The 15,648-nt window shown below is 46.2% G+C and overlaps 1 protein-coding gene across 3 annotated transcripts in view; it reads right to left on the bottom strand.

The window, feature by feature from the left end:
- ST3GAL6 (ST3 beta-galactoside alpha-2,3-sialyltransferase 6) overlaps window positions 1-12,812 on the bottom strand; it is an 83,928-nt gene extending 71,116 nt beyond the window's left edge. For 2 of the 3 annotated variants that reach the window (XM_045001724.1, XM_045001726.1), the window contains exon 1: window positions 10,108-10,784. The gene's annotated coding sequence lies outside the window, so the exon portion shown is untranslated. Of the gene's footprint in view, window positions 1-10,107; window positions 10,785-12,760 lie in introns of those variants that run through there. The other variant, XM_045001725.1, reaches the window with a different exon arrangement.
- Between the last annotated feature and the right edge of the window lie 2,836 nt (window positions 12,813-15,648).

Here is a 15,648-nt window from a genome sequence, read left to right as displayed (position 1 = left end):
TCTCAAAATGTTTTTTCTGCTAGTAAGTTTTTGAACTTAGTATTTTACAAATATTAAAAATAGTTTTGCATTTCCCATAAATTCTTAATAACTGATGCTTGTTTTATTCAATGCCTGTAATGTTTCTAGACAGTCTTTTCCTCAAATGGGAAGCCTTCACTGAGTGCCAAATTCTTCCCTTGGATGCATGCACATGTAACTCCAATTGAAGTCAATGAGAGCATGACACATGGACCTTGAGGCAAGATATGGGCCATACTCTGGCAAGTCAAGACATTACAGTGGAACCCTCTTATAACACATTTACTTTTCCTCAGAAAAGCTTCATTGTAAGGCAAGGATCAGTCTAACCAGAATTGTAGCTGGCACATTACAATGTGGGCCACTTTAATTCCACTTCAGCATAAGAATGCAGTTCTGCTCTATCAGAATTCACTGTAAATAGGTTCTATCGTATCACCTAAAAACATCTCCTCTTTGCTTCCCAAGACCTCAGCCCTTTATTTCCCATCACAGCTACTCCAGTTCCATCTCCACTGTGACCTCCCACCCTCTTCGGTATGCTGTTAATATTGCAGACATCACAGAACTCCATTAGAGCATGAAACCTACAGGTAGTCAAGTAAATGGCTTTTTGTTTTGTTATATAGTGCAGTTTTTCAAAGATTTCTTTCAATGTTGCTTTTTACTCTAGAAGCTTGAGACAGAAAGCAAACATATAAACTTTGAAAAGCCATAAAAGTATTACAAAATAACACAACTGACCAATGCATCATGTTAGGGCAAGAACCAGTGAACCTTAACATGAGGCACTGGGCAGATATGTGCTATTTTGTAATGCTACAGGGCTTTTCAAAGTTCACAGGATTGTTTTATATGCACAGGTATGCATAAATACATGAAGGGCCAAATTTGCAAAATATGGGTGCCTGAAGATAGACATCTAAATCCCGCATTTGGACACTTAACCACCACTTTAAGGCACCTAAAGGTGTATGTTGACAACATGATAGGTATCATCATCAGTTCCTAGTGTAGATAAGGCAAGCTGTACTTTCAACTCAGTTAAGGTGAAGGTGAACTTTAGGCTTCTACTAGCTAAACTGAAGTTGAACATGATAACTTCCATCTATGCTATGAAAAAGGTCAAGGTTAACTATACATTAGCTCAGCACTTTTACTAGTGTAGGTAAATCCAAAATTACACTGGCTTAACTAAATTGGCTTAACATCATGCCTTTAGTTAAATTTCATGCAAATTCTGTGTTTAGAGAAGCCTTGAGGGTAGCTGTATACAGCAATTAAATACCCACTACTGTCCCATGTCAGCTGACTTGGGCTTGCCCTGGGGGGCTGTAAAATTTGTGGTGTATATGTTCTGTGTCGGGCTGGAATCTGGGCTCTGGGGCCTTCCCCCTCACGGGCTCCCAGAGCATGGCCAAACAAATACACTGCAGTTTTACAGGCCCACAGCCTGAGCTAATTGACATGGGCCAACCATGGGTGTTAATTGCTGTGTACACATACCCTGAGTTTCCTAACAGGGTTCTCTCCCTGAACCATGCTCAGAGGCTCAGTCCCTCTTACTCCCTTCAGGCTAGTTGAAATGTTGGAGAGATAAACCTATTAATGTTTGTGAGGTGTTCAGATACTATAGTCATGTAAGCAGATTTACATTTCTCTGCTTTCCGTCTCCTTTTCTGGCTGCTGGAAGGAGAACAAGTTCTCTCTCTCTCATTTCCCTTTCATTTTGAAGCATTCACTGTGCCCACAAGGACTAGAAATTTCCAGTTTTGAAAAAAAGTTAGAATTCTGCAGAAACTGAAGGCCTTAGCACTCCATTTCCCAAAGAAAGTTTTCTACTGGTTAATGGTGAACAGAGAAGTGGATTTATCAAACTAGGACACAGGAAACTTGCTTTGTAATAATCTGGTTCTAAACCAAGAGTGCCTATTTAAGTAAGAGCCTCCATTTATTCTTTATTGTCAGTTTACAACAGCTCATGTTAGTCCTGATTCTCAATTACTCCATTCCTGAATCTGGGGCACAACGGAGAAAGGGGCACCCTTGTGCTCCCCATATTCTGGGCCCATGCAAAGGTAAATTAGAGTAGCCTCAGGGCTGCTCTTACTAATATTGAGCTGTTCAGAACCCACTCTGGATCCTGGGAAGCAGAGACTATCCATAGCACAATTGCTCTCGGGCTGGGAGCAGAGGCAATGTGGAGCCCTTATGCCAGCTGCTCACCAACAAGGGAGCCAGAATGGTGCAAAAGGGACTTAGTGTAAGTGAGAATCAGACCTACTGTCCGTGCTAGGTAACCTTTTTCTAAAGCCAAAATATTAATCATTCCTCCACTCTGATCCTTTCAAGAGCTGTCTTAAGACAATAAAGGGAATTAAAGATGTGCCCTTATTTTTAGATGGAAGATATGTACCCAGCAGGAATCACATTATTATTAAGTACCTCACTACACTATGTCCTTAAATATTATATAAATGCAACGGTAAGTGACACTGCAATACAAACTGCTCACTCAACATTCTCGTTATACAGACCACACCTCACACTACCTATATATTTTCACAGAATGCTACAAGTTTATGTTGCCCTGAAGGTACCTATTTGTATTGCAGATTACTGTTGTGTGACTAAATCAAGTGCTGAGCTATAAGTTAGAGAACCACAGAGAAAAAGCAGTTTAATTCCAGTACTTAAGGGTACCCTGCAAAGGAAAGCAATTAAATTCATGTGCTGGGTTTTTTTGTTTGTTTGTTTTTTGCTGCTTTTTTCCATGTATAAAGAAGAGCCGATAGGCTTTTGAAGGGGGGTTGGGGAGAAAACAGGTTTTTTGTTTGTTTTTAAACATTAAAAAGTAGACCTCCTTTACCCTTTGAAGATGATGAATAATCAAAGAATTAGTATGTTTTTGACACCACAGAAAACAAGGAAGTGAAACCAAGTGGAGAGAGGTGATAGCTTTTAATCTAATTATTTAGAACTGCAACATCTATTTATATTGGAAAATGAAAATACACCGTCAATTCTACATCCTGCTTTTTCTACACTAATGTGCATATAAGGAAGGAGAATGTTTAAATTCATACTCACTGTTTTCATTGACTAGCATTTTTAAAGGCAAATACTTCTGGTTTCGAGACAAGAATAGAATTATTGCGGAAATGGGTTTTTTTTGTGTCCTCCTCCCCCCACCTCCTCCTACGGCCAATCTCCACAGAGTGGGGGCACGGGAGCAGGGCTCGGGTGTTAGACTGCTGTGGTCTGAATGAGCCTTCAGACCGGTGAGTGCCTCTCTGCTTAAAGAGACAGCACATGGACTCTCAGACACTTCCCCAGCAACTAGTGTGCATACACACTCCGTCTCTGTCTGTCTGTCTCTCTCACACTCACTTCCCAACACATACTTGTTATTTCTTGGTACTTCCTGCAATGCACATATATTCTCTGTAATTTTATTCTTTCAGAGTGCTGTTATTTTAGTTTTTTGACTGGTCTATGCATTTCATAATTTTATTTCTCTCATGCTTAAATTTAAATTCTTTCGGTAGTGAGTTCTAAAATGCTTAACTTGTCCTGGCTGGAGTAATTATTCCTATGGTAACTTTTTAACAATATATATTATATTTAGGCTTTTTGTTTCTACTAATGGTGCACAGCCGCACATTACCTCGACTTTGGTGCACATAACAAAACTCATTCCACACATGGATGGAAAAAATTAGAGGGAACATTGACCCAAAAGGGGGGCTGGCAAGGCTATTGTAAGGGAAGTTGTGAGGTCACCTTTTTCCCTGCCTTCAGAGCTGGCCACTGCTCTGCAGCAGTACAGAAGTAAGGATAGTACAGGCCTTGTCTACACTGGCAAGTTTCTGTACAGTAAAGCAGATTTCTTTAGTGTAACTCCCGAGGTGTACACACTGCCAAGCCACTTAGTGTGCAGAAACTGCACAGTTGCAGCACTGTAAAAAAAAAAAAAAAACTCCCCGATGAGAGGTGTACAGCTTTCTACGCTGGGGCTACAGTGCTGCGGTGCCAGTGTAAACACCCTGGTCAATTACAACATTGCAATTAGCCTCCGAGAGGTGTCCCATAATGCCTGTTATCACCTCTCTGGTCATCAGTTTTAACTCTACTGCCCTCAGGTGACCAACCATGAGTCCCACTCTGTAAATTTCTTGGGAATTTTGAAAGCCCCTTTCCTGTTTGCTCGGTGACACGTGCAGTGGTCTCAGTGCATCTTTCCAGGTGGCCACGCCTGCTCCACACACCAGGTGATCCCCCACTTGGAGCAATACCGAGCTGCTGGACCTCATGACCATTTGCGGAGAGGAGGCTGTCCAGTCCCAGCTGCACTCCAGCGTAGGTATTATGATACCTACGAACAGATTTCATGATGCATGAAAGAAAGGGGCCATGATCGGGACACACTGCAGTGCAGGTTCAAAGTGAAGGAGCTGCGGAATGCCTACCACAAGGCACGGGACGCAAACAGCCACTCCGGTGCTGCACCCATGAGCTGCCAGTTCTACGAAGAGCTGGATGCAATACTCGGTGGTGACCCCACCTCCACTGCGAAGGCCACTGTGGCTACTTCAGTGGCTTACATGCCAGTCGAGAGTGGACCTAGCCAGGAGGAGGAGGAAATCTTGGATGAGGATGTGGAGGAGGACTCAGAGGCAGAGGATGAATTAGAAGTCAGAAATGCATGCAGCCAAGTGCTCTTCTCGACCCTGGCGCAGACTAGCCAGTCACAGCTGTCAGAGCTTGGCGAAGCGCAAACAGGAGAGGAGGCCCCTGGTAAGTGGCTTTGATTTTGGGAATTGCTGAAGCAAGTTGTTGGGGGCAGGAGGGTTGCAGAAAGCAGGCATGTGTCTGTATGATGCACATACCACCACATGCCTAGTCTGAGAAGTGGAACAGAGTGTTGATTGACTCCCTCACTTCACGGGAATCTGCCTCAAAGATCTCCAGGAAACTCTCAAGGAGATATTTGGCAATCTGCTGCCGTAGGTTCTTTGGTAGAGCTGCTTTGTTTCTTGCCCCATTAAGGGTAACTTTGCCGTCACTGTGGGGGTACCATTGCTGCACACAGGCGAGCTGCATAAGGGCCAGGGCAGAAGCTGAAGTTACTCACCATTTTGGGGGTCCTGTGGCTCATGTGTGATTACCTGGGGTGAGCCAGTTAGTGACAGGTAGGTGAATAGTGGCTGCATTTTAAATCACTGAATCAGTGGTCTCTGTGTTGCAAACGATACTGCTTCTGAAAAATGTTGCATTTTGGCTTCACAGATAGGACCTTGGGAGCCCAGCCTCCCTCTTTGTTATCGCCGGCTGAACGGCTGCACAGAATTAGAAAGAGGCCATGAAAAACTAAAGAGGACTTTCTGCGTGACATCATGATGCATTCCACGGCCAAAAAACAAGAACTGAAGGAGTGGCAGGACAGCAAGAAGAGGAACTGAAAGGAGAATGTGGCAGGTCAAAACGAAGCCCAGAGTGGATCTTAAAGGTTATGGAGCACCAAGTGAACACACTCCAAGAGCTACTACCATTACAAACCAAGCAGCTCCATGCCCGCCCTTCCCTGAAGCCGCTGTCACAAAACTCTTTCCCATGTGCCCCCCAGACACTGCTAACACACTCTTATCAACCTGCTGGCTCCAGTCTTACCTGCTGCATTCCAGTCCTGCCCCATCACAGTCCAACCCTTCAGACTCCCAGTACCCACTGCACTCAACACCTGTCCCTCTGCAGTTTAGCCCTGCTGAAGTACAGTACCAGCTGCATTGTACTCCAAAGGACAAGGCTGCATATGATACCTGGACATACACAAATCTTTAGCCATCCCGGGACCTCACCTCCTCCTGGGACCCTCCCTTCCCCCATCCCCCACAGTGCTGATGTGTTTTTTGGTTTGTCTCTCTCCTCCGGTTGTTGTTTTTTAATAAAATAATTGTTTTGGTTTGAAGGCAATCTTTATTCCATTAATTGAAAGCTAACAGAGCCCTGCAAAGCAACAGGCAATTTTCTTAAACCTTCACAGTGCATTGTCTACACCAATCACAATCACCTCCTAGCATTACAAGCACTGCACTCCCGAGCATAGCAACAAATATTAGTGGATTTCAGCTTCAAATTGCTGCCTAAAGACATCCCTGATTCTTATGACACCATGCTGTGGCCCTCTAATAGCCCTGGTCTCTGGCTGTTCAAATTCAGCCTCCAGGCACTGAGCCTCAGCGGTCCAGCCCTGAGTGAAGCTTTCATCCTTCCCTTCACAAATATTATGGAGCATAAGGCATGCAGCTATAAGCATAGGATTACTGTCATCGGCAGGTCCAGCCTCCCACATAGGCAGCACCAGCAGTCCTTTAAATGGCCAAAAGCACACTCAACAGTCATTCTGCACTTGCTCAGCCTGTTGATGAACAGCTCCTTGCTGCTGTCAAGGTGCCCCATGTACAGCTTCATAAGCCACAGCATTAAGGAGTAGGCAGGGTCTCCCAGGATCACAACGGGCATTTTGACTTCCCCTGCGATGATCTTCTGGTCCAGGAAGAAAGTCCCTGCTTGCAGCTTCCTGAACAGGCCAGTGTTCTGAAAGATGCATGCATCATGCACTTTTCCAGATCAGCATGCGTTAATGTCCGTGAAACACCCATGGTGATCCACAAGCGCCTGGAGAACCATAGAGAAATACCCCTTCCAATTAATGTACTCAGTGGCTATGTGGTCTGGTGCCAGAATTGGAATATGCATGCCACCTATTGCACCTCTGCAGTTAGGGAAGACCATTTGTGCAAAGCCAACCACAATTTCACGCACGTTGCCCAGAGTCGTGGTCTTTTGGAGCAGGATATGATTAATGGCCGTGCACACTTCTGTCAACACAAGTCCAACGTCGATTTTCCCACTCTGAGCTGGTTATCGACCGATCAGTAGCAGTCTGGAGTAGCCAGCTTCCATAGTGCAATCACCACACACTTGTCCAACAGCAGGGCAGCTCTCATTCTCATGTTCTTGCACCGAATGGCTGGGGTGAACTCATCACACAGTCCCATGAAAGTGGCTTTCCTCATCTGAAAGTTCTGCAGCTGCATCACAATGTGATCCCACCACTCAGTGCTGGTTTCCTGAGCCCAAAAGCAGCGTTTCGCTGTGGTCAGCACCTCTGCGGATGCCACAAGCAATCTCATGTCATAGCTACTAACGTGTGGCAAGATCAATGTCACACTCCTATTGCCTTTGTAGTTTAAGGAATAACTCCACTGCCACTCTTGATGAGTTATGAGAGTGAGCAGCATATTGGTCAACAGTGCAGGATCCATTCCTGCAGATCAAAGAGGCAGTACACAAACCAACTGAAAGTCAAGTATCAGAGAGGTAGCTGTGTTAGTCTGGATCTGTAAAAAGCAATAGAGTCCTGTGGCACCTTATAGACTAACAGATGTATTGGAGCATAAGCTTTCGTGGATGTCACCCACGAAAGCTCATGCTCCAACATGTCTGTTAGTCTATAAGGTGCTACAGGACTCTTTGTCGCTTCAAACCAATTGAAATATGGCGCCAAATGCAGGCGGAAGCACAGGGATTGCTGGGATGCAAAGCATGCATCATGGGGCACTGGGTCAGGACCCAGGATGCCCCGTAACCCCCTCCATCGTCACACAAGTCTTAGCAGCAGAAGATGAAGCTCTGTGGGACAGCTGCCCAGAGTGCACTACTCCAAATACCACTGAAAGTGCCACAAGTGAACACACTATTGCACAAGCAGCTGACAGTGTGAAGACACAACAGCAGTTTCCTTTCAGCACTCTCTGAGCGGCGCTGTAACTGCCGGTGATGTAACTCTGCCAGTGTGGACATACCCATAGTTACTTAGCTCTGTAGGGATCTGCACTGATGCCGCAAAAGCATTTCCAGTACCAAGAGCAGGGTGGGGGATCATCACAGTGTGAAATATTTTCAAAGAGGGGCCCAGCAAAAAATGTTTGAGAACCCCTACCTTAAAGAATGTGAAAACTTTTGAGGAAGCTCTTGTTAACATTTTGGCACCTGAGCACTGTAAAAAAGGTAAAAAGTGCTATTTTGACTTTTCTCATGCATCATAAAGAAGCAAAAAATAAAAAATGGCACATCCCTAATTTTTGTACTCTCCTTGGAATAACCTTTGATTGCAAATCAGAAATCTAATACAAATACTGTGGAAGTTTTCCAGGGTGATATGCACATACATCTTTGGTTACTATTTCCATTCAGTTTAGCTACAATGCAACTGTCTGTCATTTCAGAAACAATCTCATCCCAATGCTAAGGTCTTGAATGTTCAGTCAACTAAAAATTGTCTTTGCCTAATGGCTTTGTAACTATGTAAACAGACAAATATTTTTATGCATTACAAACCTGACATGAGGTGGGAGAGACAAAGTATGAAGAAATCAGGATTTCATTTTACAACTTTTAGGTTGATATAGGACCCAGTCCAGTCTCCATTAAAGTAAATGGAAAGACTCCCAGTGCTTTCAGTGGGTTTTGGTTCAGGCCTATAATCAGGTAAACTCCCACTGATTTCAGTGGAAATTTTGCCTGAATAAAGACTGCAGGATTGGGCTCATAATTTTAAATAACTATAATCTGAATATTGACTGCCAAAACCAAAATACACTGTTCAAATCATACTCTTCAAAGCCTCCAAATACTGGCACACAAACAGAAACTTTCTTAGATTTTTTTTCAGTGACAAAAAAGTAGCTTCCTTTGCATAATACTTAAGAAACAGTCTATCAAAAGATTACCTGTAAACTATTGTTTGTTTTAAAATGCACTTGGTGTTAACTAAATTTTAGCAAGGGAAAAACCCACACCTTCTTTTGGTAACAAGGGGCACGCAATTTTTTAAAAAATCACTTCTGTTTGAGGGTATTTAAGTTAACACCTAGGATTGCTGTAACTGAAAGAGACTAAAAGGGGGTGAGGGTGGGAGAATCTCTCTTCAGATTTGTCTGAAGACTGCTTTTGACAGCACTGTGCCTATAATCAGTTTGCTGTAAAGGGTTTTCCCATCTACGTGGGTTTTTCCAAAGAAGAACAAGAGACAGACATTTTTTTTCAGATTTTTCATGCTAAATACAGGTCCTCTCAGCTTATAGCTCTTCAGACTTGAAATCTGGCAAACAAATGTGCACGGCAGGTAGACAGATCTACCACATGGATCAGCTGGCAGGAGAGGAAATACCTGTACTAACGAAAGTGCGCTAAGTGGTGTTACTCCTTGCGATTGCTACTTGAATGTTTTCACAAAAACAGTCGGGCTGTTTCCTGCTCCCAGAAATCAGAGGGAAAAAGGCAACGCCTCCGGAGCTCCCATTACGGACCCAGAGGCGATCTTTTCGGCAGGCATGAGGAGAATTTGGAAGCAAGCGCGAGGAGGCGCCCCCCCCTCCCCCGCAGCTCCGAACGCGGCGCTAGCAATCCCACTCCGCCCCCCACCCCCCAGCACCGGTTCCCGGCCCCCGTTCACACCGCTGCCCGGGGAACCGAATTCATGCCGGGAAAGGGGCCAGCGCGGGGAAGCAGGACACACACACGCGGCCCCACGGAGGGGTCCGGGCAGCGCCGGGGGACACACCACCCGCCGCTTCTTCACCCCGTCACGTGCCTTCCTCTCCCTCCCATCGCCGGCTCGGCGCAGCGCCTGGCCCCTTCGCCTCCGAAACGCGCCCCCCGGGCCAGCCCGCCTGGGGCGCGCCTCTGGCTCCCTGCGCTACAGCGCGGGCTGCCGCGCCAGGGCGCTGGGGAACCCAGCCGCGTTCACACCGCCCCGCTCCCAGCCCCCGGCAACCAGACCGCCCCTGCCCGCGGCCTCAGCTTCCTCCACCGGACCCGGTGCAGCGCCGGGGCCAACTGCAACCCCGCCCCCCCCCTCGGGGCCCAGCCCCGACCTCGCTCTCCCCCTCCCCACCCCCGGGGGCCAGCCCCAGCCCCGCTCTCTGCCCGCGGGGGCCAGCCCCAAGCGCTCCCCCCCCGCCCCGCCTCCCAGCGCGGCGCGGCGCGGCGAAGTGTCCCCAAGGCTGGCGCTTTACTCACGGTGCCTGCCCGGCTGCTGGACTCCGTCTCCTGTCACCGTCCCCAGCCCCGCGCGGGCCACTCTGCGGAGCAAACAAGCGGGGGAGGGGGGGGGGTTAGCCGGGGAACGCCGCCCCCGGCATGCTGGGGCTGGCGGTGGGAGGGCGCTGCTGGCTGGCTCGGGCTGAGCTGCTTCCAAGTGCCCCAACGCGGGAGACGCCGTCCAGGAGCCCGGGGAGCGTGGCCGGAGGCAGGCCCCGCCTCCTGCCAGATGTTGCGGCGACAGCTGCTTTGTCGGAGCGCGTCTCCCGTTAGGTAAAACAAGCCAGGGGACGCCTCCGCCCCCGCTATTCTCACCGGACACCCACAGAAGCCAGACCCAGCCGTTCGCTAGAGCCGAGCTGGGAGCCGGCGAGGCAGGCGTGGGGGGGAGGTGGTCTCAGCGTGGGCTTCCAGGGCTTTGAGCAGAAATAACTTTCGCTTGAGCACCCTGCGTTGCACAGGTCAATCGCTTTGCAATAAGGCAGCCAGCGGATGTTGCGTAAATGAGGCGCGGACTGGAGTCTAAACTGACAGAGTGAGTAAGAAGGGAGTGCAGCCCTCGGGATCCCAGGAGATCAGAGACCCCAAGTGAGGCAGGGAATAGCTTTTATTCTACCGACTTCTGTTGGTGAGAGAGACAAGCTTTCAGATCTGAAGAAGAGCTCTGTGTAAGCTCCAAAGTGTGTCTCTCTCACCAAAATCTTGGTCCAATAACAATATATTACCTCACCCGCTTGCTCTCTTTAATAGGGTAATGGATACAGGCAAGAGGCGCTTTTAGTAGTGTGAATACCACATCATTCTCAGCAGCTGATAGTGAGGTGGGTTTGATTAAAATCGAGCTTCATGACAGAAGGGTTGCGATTTAAGATGAATTTTTCAGGCCTCTACTTGTACCACTTGCTTCCAGACTCATTTGCAGGATGTTGTAAAAACGGCAAGGAAACCATTCTCCACCCTCTTGTGTGTCATTATTTCCTATCATGCAAAAGGTTTATTTGTGCTGGGCAAAGTCCTGAAGCCTGCACTATGGCATCCTAGAACCATGTTAGTGTGAGTAACTTAATTCCAAGATTTCATTCCAAAAGGAATGAAAACACAGCATTAGCTAGTTAGCTAGTGCCAATTAACTATTTCTTTAGAGACTATTCTACCTTTAGTGACAGGTAAGAAAACTCTGGTCTACTGGCCTGAATACACACCCAAGAGCCAATACCCCTGAATTCTAATTCCATCTCTGACACTGACTCCCTCTATGACCTTGGGCAGTTCAGTTAATTCAGCCTCTGTTTCCCCATCTATACAATGGAGATGATACCTTTCTCATTGAGTGTTGTATGGATTGGTTAAGTTTCTAAAAATCTTTGAAAATGTTAAGTAGTAGACACAATAACCACAATAGCTCTATATATGCTGATGTACCTGTGAGTAGCTAGTATATCAATGGGCCAAGCATAGGCAATGTTTTCATTCCTGTCCTTGCTAATCAAGTGCCCTGTGCTATTTGAAGGGCTTTACCATTAGAAGCTGCCATAAACCTCATTAAATAATCAGGTATACATGCAAATTAATGTTAATTTATAAAGGCCTCCAAGGAAGTGATTGGCCAACTCCTCTTTCTAGTCCAAAGCAATGAAAAATATTTAAGTTATTTTAAATATGCTGATAGAAACAATCTGTAGTTTTTATCCTTGTACAACTTCAATAGTTCTTTGGATTCTTTCACAGAGCAGTACATTGATATACCAAATTTGATAGTTACGCTTTTAGATGTGCAGTAATACATCCTATATATTGATACTACTATCAGTTAATTCCCTGAATGTTTGCCAGACTACTGAAGCTGGTTTTATATCTGAGATGTGCACAAACTGTCTTTGATGTGAGCAGGGAGCCTTCCCGTTTGAAAGAAACGTCAGAGTGTTGTAAAGAAGTCTGTTGGTAGGAACACTGATTAAGAATCAGCGTCCCCTCTCTATTCAGTTGTAGGGACATGGAGAATTGTGTGGCTTTGGCTTACAGATTTATGTGATATTACCAGCCAGATTCTCCAAATCTTGCTAATGTTCTTCAGCAAATACCTATTCTTCTCCTTACCAGATCTGCATACAGTGGAGGGATTTTCTTACCTGTTACCACTATGGAAGAGGTTTATCTTTAAATCATCTCCCAAAACAAATTACAGAGCCACAAAGGAATCTTATCTCTTTTATTCCTGTTGTCAATGTTGTTCTAAAACTCCCAACTGTATAGTATTCACATTCCCAGTTTTTGGCAGGTCACCTGGGTGGCATTGATCTAGATGATAGCAGAAAGCACATTACTCATCCAGGTGTAGATGTGCCTTAATTTATACCCTCAGACCAATGCTTCTGGATGAAAACTTCTTTTTCCTCCTTAACTTAAAACCCTTGTAGGAGAAGAGTATTCGGCTGACTAAAAGTGAAGAGTTACTCCTTCTCCCATACCTGTCTAATCAATACATTTTCTCTCACTGATTTCCATCTTAAATTATCTCTTGTTACAATTGTTTCTCCTTAATTCTTAAGTGAATCTGCAGTATGCTAGAAGTTACTCACTCTTTCTTTTTTTCCTGCTGACCTTCCCTTTGGAACCAACAAACAGCACTTACCTGACTTCAGTCATGTGCAAACAACACATGATCCTCCTGATCCTGTTCTGACCATCAGCAAGTTCCTAACCTGGGACCAGACCAAAATTCTAGGAGTTAACAGTTGAAAAGCCCAACTGTCAATTCAGTGAGGACAGAGAAAGCCAGGGGAACTAAACCCCATCCAGATAGCATTAGGGGCAGGATTTTCCCCAATTGTCCATCTTCACTTATTGTCTCTTTTTGGATCTATAACATGCTCCCAAGAAGTCACCTGAACCCACAAATTAATGAGAGCAGCAAGATCAGGCAACTATAAGAGGAACCATTTCAGAAATTGCTGCTGGTGGCTGAACAGAAACACCCCCATCCTATCAGTTCCCAAGAAAGGGAGTCAGCAGTTTCCTGATAAATATTTCCTTAACATCAGGGCAGCCAACTACATCTGATTGACTCAGCAAGAAGGAAATATTTAAAATGAAAATACATAAAGCACTACGCAAGCAATGAAGTGGATGCAGTAAAGCCATTTGGCTGAGATCACCTGCAGTACTGGTTTAATATCTAATATTATAATTATAATATCTAGTATATGCGACTTGTAGCCGTTATTTTATTTAGCAGTAATGCGAGGAACCTACAGGCCTGCATCCTGTAAGACATTAGTTTAAGCAAGTTAGCATAAAAGACATGGGCCTCTGACCTTTAGCAAAGAAAAAGTGACCTAATGGTCACCCTAGATTTTGAGGAACTGGGAATAGCTTGCCAAAAGTTGACATAAAATGAGACTAGACAACCACAGGAATACTGAGCTTGGCTATTTTAGGGTACGTCTACACTACGGGACTATTCCGAATTTGCATAAACCGGTTTTGTAAAACAGATTTTATAAAATCGAGTGCGCGCGGCCACACTAAACACATTAAATCGGTGGTGTGCGTCCATGGTCCGAGGCTAGCGTCGATTTCTGGAGCGTTGCACTGTGGGTAGCTATCCCGTAGCTATCCCATAGTTCCCGCAGCCTCCCCCGCCCCTTGGCATTTCCGGGTTGAGATCCCAGTGCCTGATGGGGCAAAAATCATTGTCGCGGGTGGTTCTGGGTAAATGTCATCAGTCACTCCTTCCTCTGGGAAAGCAACGGCAGACAAGCATTTCGCGCCTTTTTTCCCTGGATTGCCCTGGCAGATGCCATAGCATGGCAATCATGGAGCCTGTTTTGCCTTTTGTGCCTGTCACCGTATGTGTACTAGATGCCGCTGACAGAGGCGATTCAGCAGCGCTACACAGCAGCATGCTTTTGCTTTTGCATGACAGCAGAGATGGTTATCAGCCATACTGCACCATCTACCAAGTCCATAAATTGGTAATAAGATGATCATGGCTACCAGTCCTTTTGCACTGTTCCATTTGCTGCTGTCATAAGTGCCCCTGGCTGCTCTTAGCCAGGGGCGCAAAAGCCAAAATTGGGAATGACTCCCTGAGTCAATCCCTCCTTTTTGGTATCTAAAAATAGAATCAGTCCTGCCTAGAATATGGGCAAGTGTACTAGAGAACCACTGTATCAGAGAACCAGAGAGCACAGCTGCTCTGTGTCAGATCCTGCAGAAATTATGAGCTGTATGCTATTCACAGGGGGTGCTCCTGCAACAACCCCACCTGTTCATTTCATTCTTCCCCCAGCCTTCATGGGCTACCGTAGCATTGTCCCCCCACTTGTGTGATGAAGTAATAAAGAATGCAGGAATAAGACACAGTGACTTGTTAGTGAAGGCAGCCTCCAGCTGCTATGATAGTCCAGACAGGACAGTAAGGAGTGCATCCCTCTGCTAGTTCAGGGGCACTTGAATCTTTTCTTTACACATGAAGGGTGGGGGCTGATGGAGCTCAGCCCCCTGTTGCTATGACGATGATGGATATCAGCCATACTGCACCATCTACCAGGAAAAATTAGGACCAGGCACCCTTGATCAACCTGACAGATGCTAGTACGCATGGTTACCAGTCCTTTTGCACTGCCCCATGTGCCAATAGGCTGATGATGACGATGGGTATCAATCTTATTGTACCATCAGCCACCCATGGCGAGGGGAGCAAGGATGTTGGTGTTGAGTGCTGCACCATCCCGTCTATCTGCAGCATTCAGTAAAGATAGGGTGACATGTAAGAGTCAAGACAGGATTGTTTTCCCTTTCACTTCTGGGGGTGGGTGGGGGGGTGCGTAAATTGCCTAGCTATGCCCTGACCCACCGCGGACACTGTTTTTGACCCTAGAAGCATTTGGCGCTCAGCCAAGAATGCAAATGCTTTTCAGAGACTGCAGGAACTGTGGGATAGCTTGAGTCCTCCAGTCCATGAGCGTCCATTTGATTCTTTGGCTTTCCGTTACGCTTGCTTGCCACGCAGCAGTGCGCTGAGTCCCTGCTATGGCGTCTGTCTGGAGATATTTAAAAAATGATTTTGAATTTCGTCTTCTGTAACGGAGCGCTGATAGAACAGATTTGCCTGCCCTTACAGCGATCACGTCCGCATCGTCCATGCTGGAGCTCTTTCTTTATTTTGATTTTTAACTGCATCACCACCCGTGCTGATCGGAGCTCCACGCTGGGCAAACAGGAAATATTCAAAAGTTCGCGGGGCTTTTCCTGTCTACCTGGCCACTGCATCCGAGTTCAGATTGCTGTCCAGAGCGGTCAGTGGTGCACTGTGGGATACCGCCCGGAGGCCAATACCGTCGATCAGCGGCCACACTAACCCTAATCCGATATGGTAATACCGATACTAGCGCTACTCCTCTCGTTAGGGAGGAGTACAGAAACCGGTTTAAAGAGCCATTAAAATCGATATAAGGTGCCTCCTAGTGTGGACGGTTGTGGCGTTAAATCGGTTTTGCGCTCCTAAAACCGGTTTAA

The sequence above is a fragment of the Mauremys mutica genome, chromosome 1, assembly GCF_020497125.1.
Source record: "Mauremys mutica isolate MM-2020 ecotype Southern chromosome 1, ASM2049712v1, whole genome shotgun sequence".
In the NCBI taxonomy this organism is placed as follows: Eukaryota; Metazoa; Chordata; order Testudines; family Geoemydidae; genus Mauremys; species Mauremys mutica.
The sequence above is the reverse complement of the archived record's forward strand: the minus strand, read 5'-3'. Positions and strand labels throughout refer to the sequence as shown.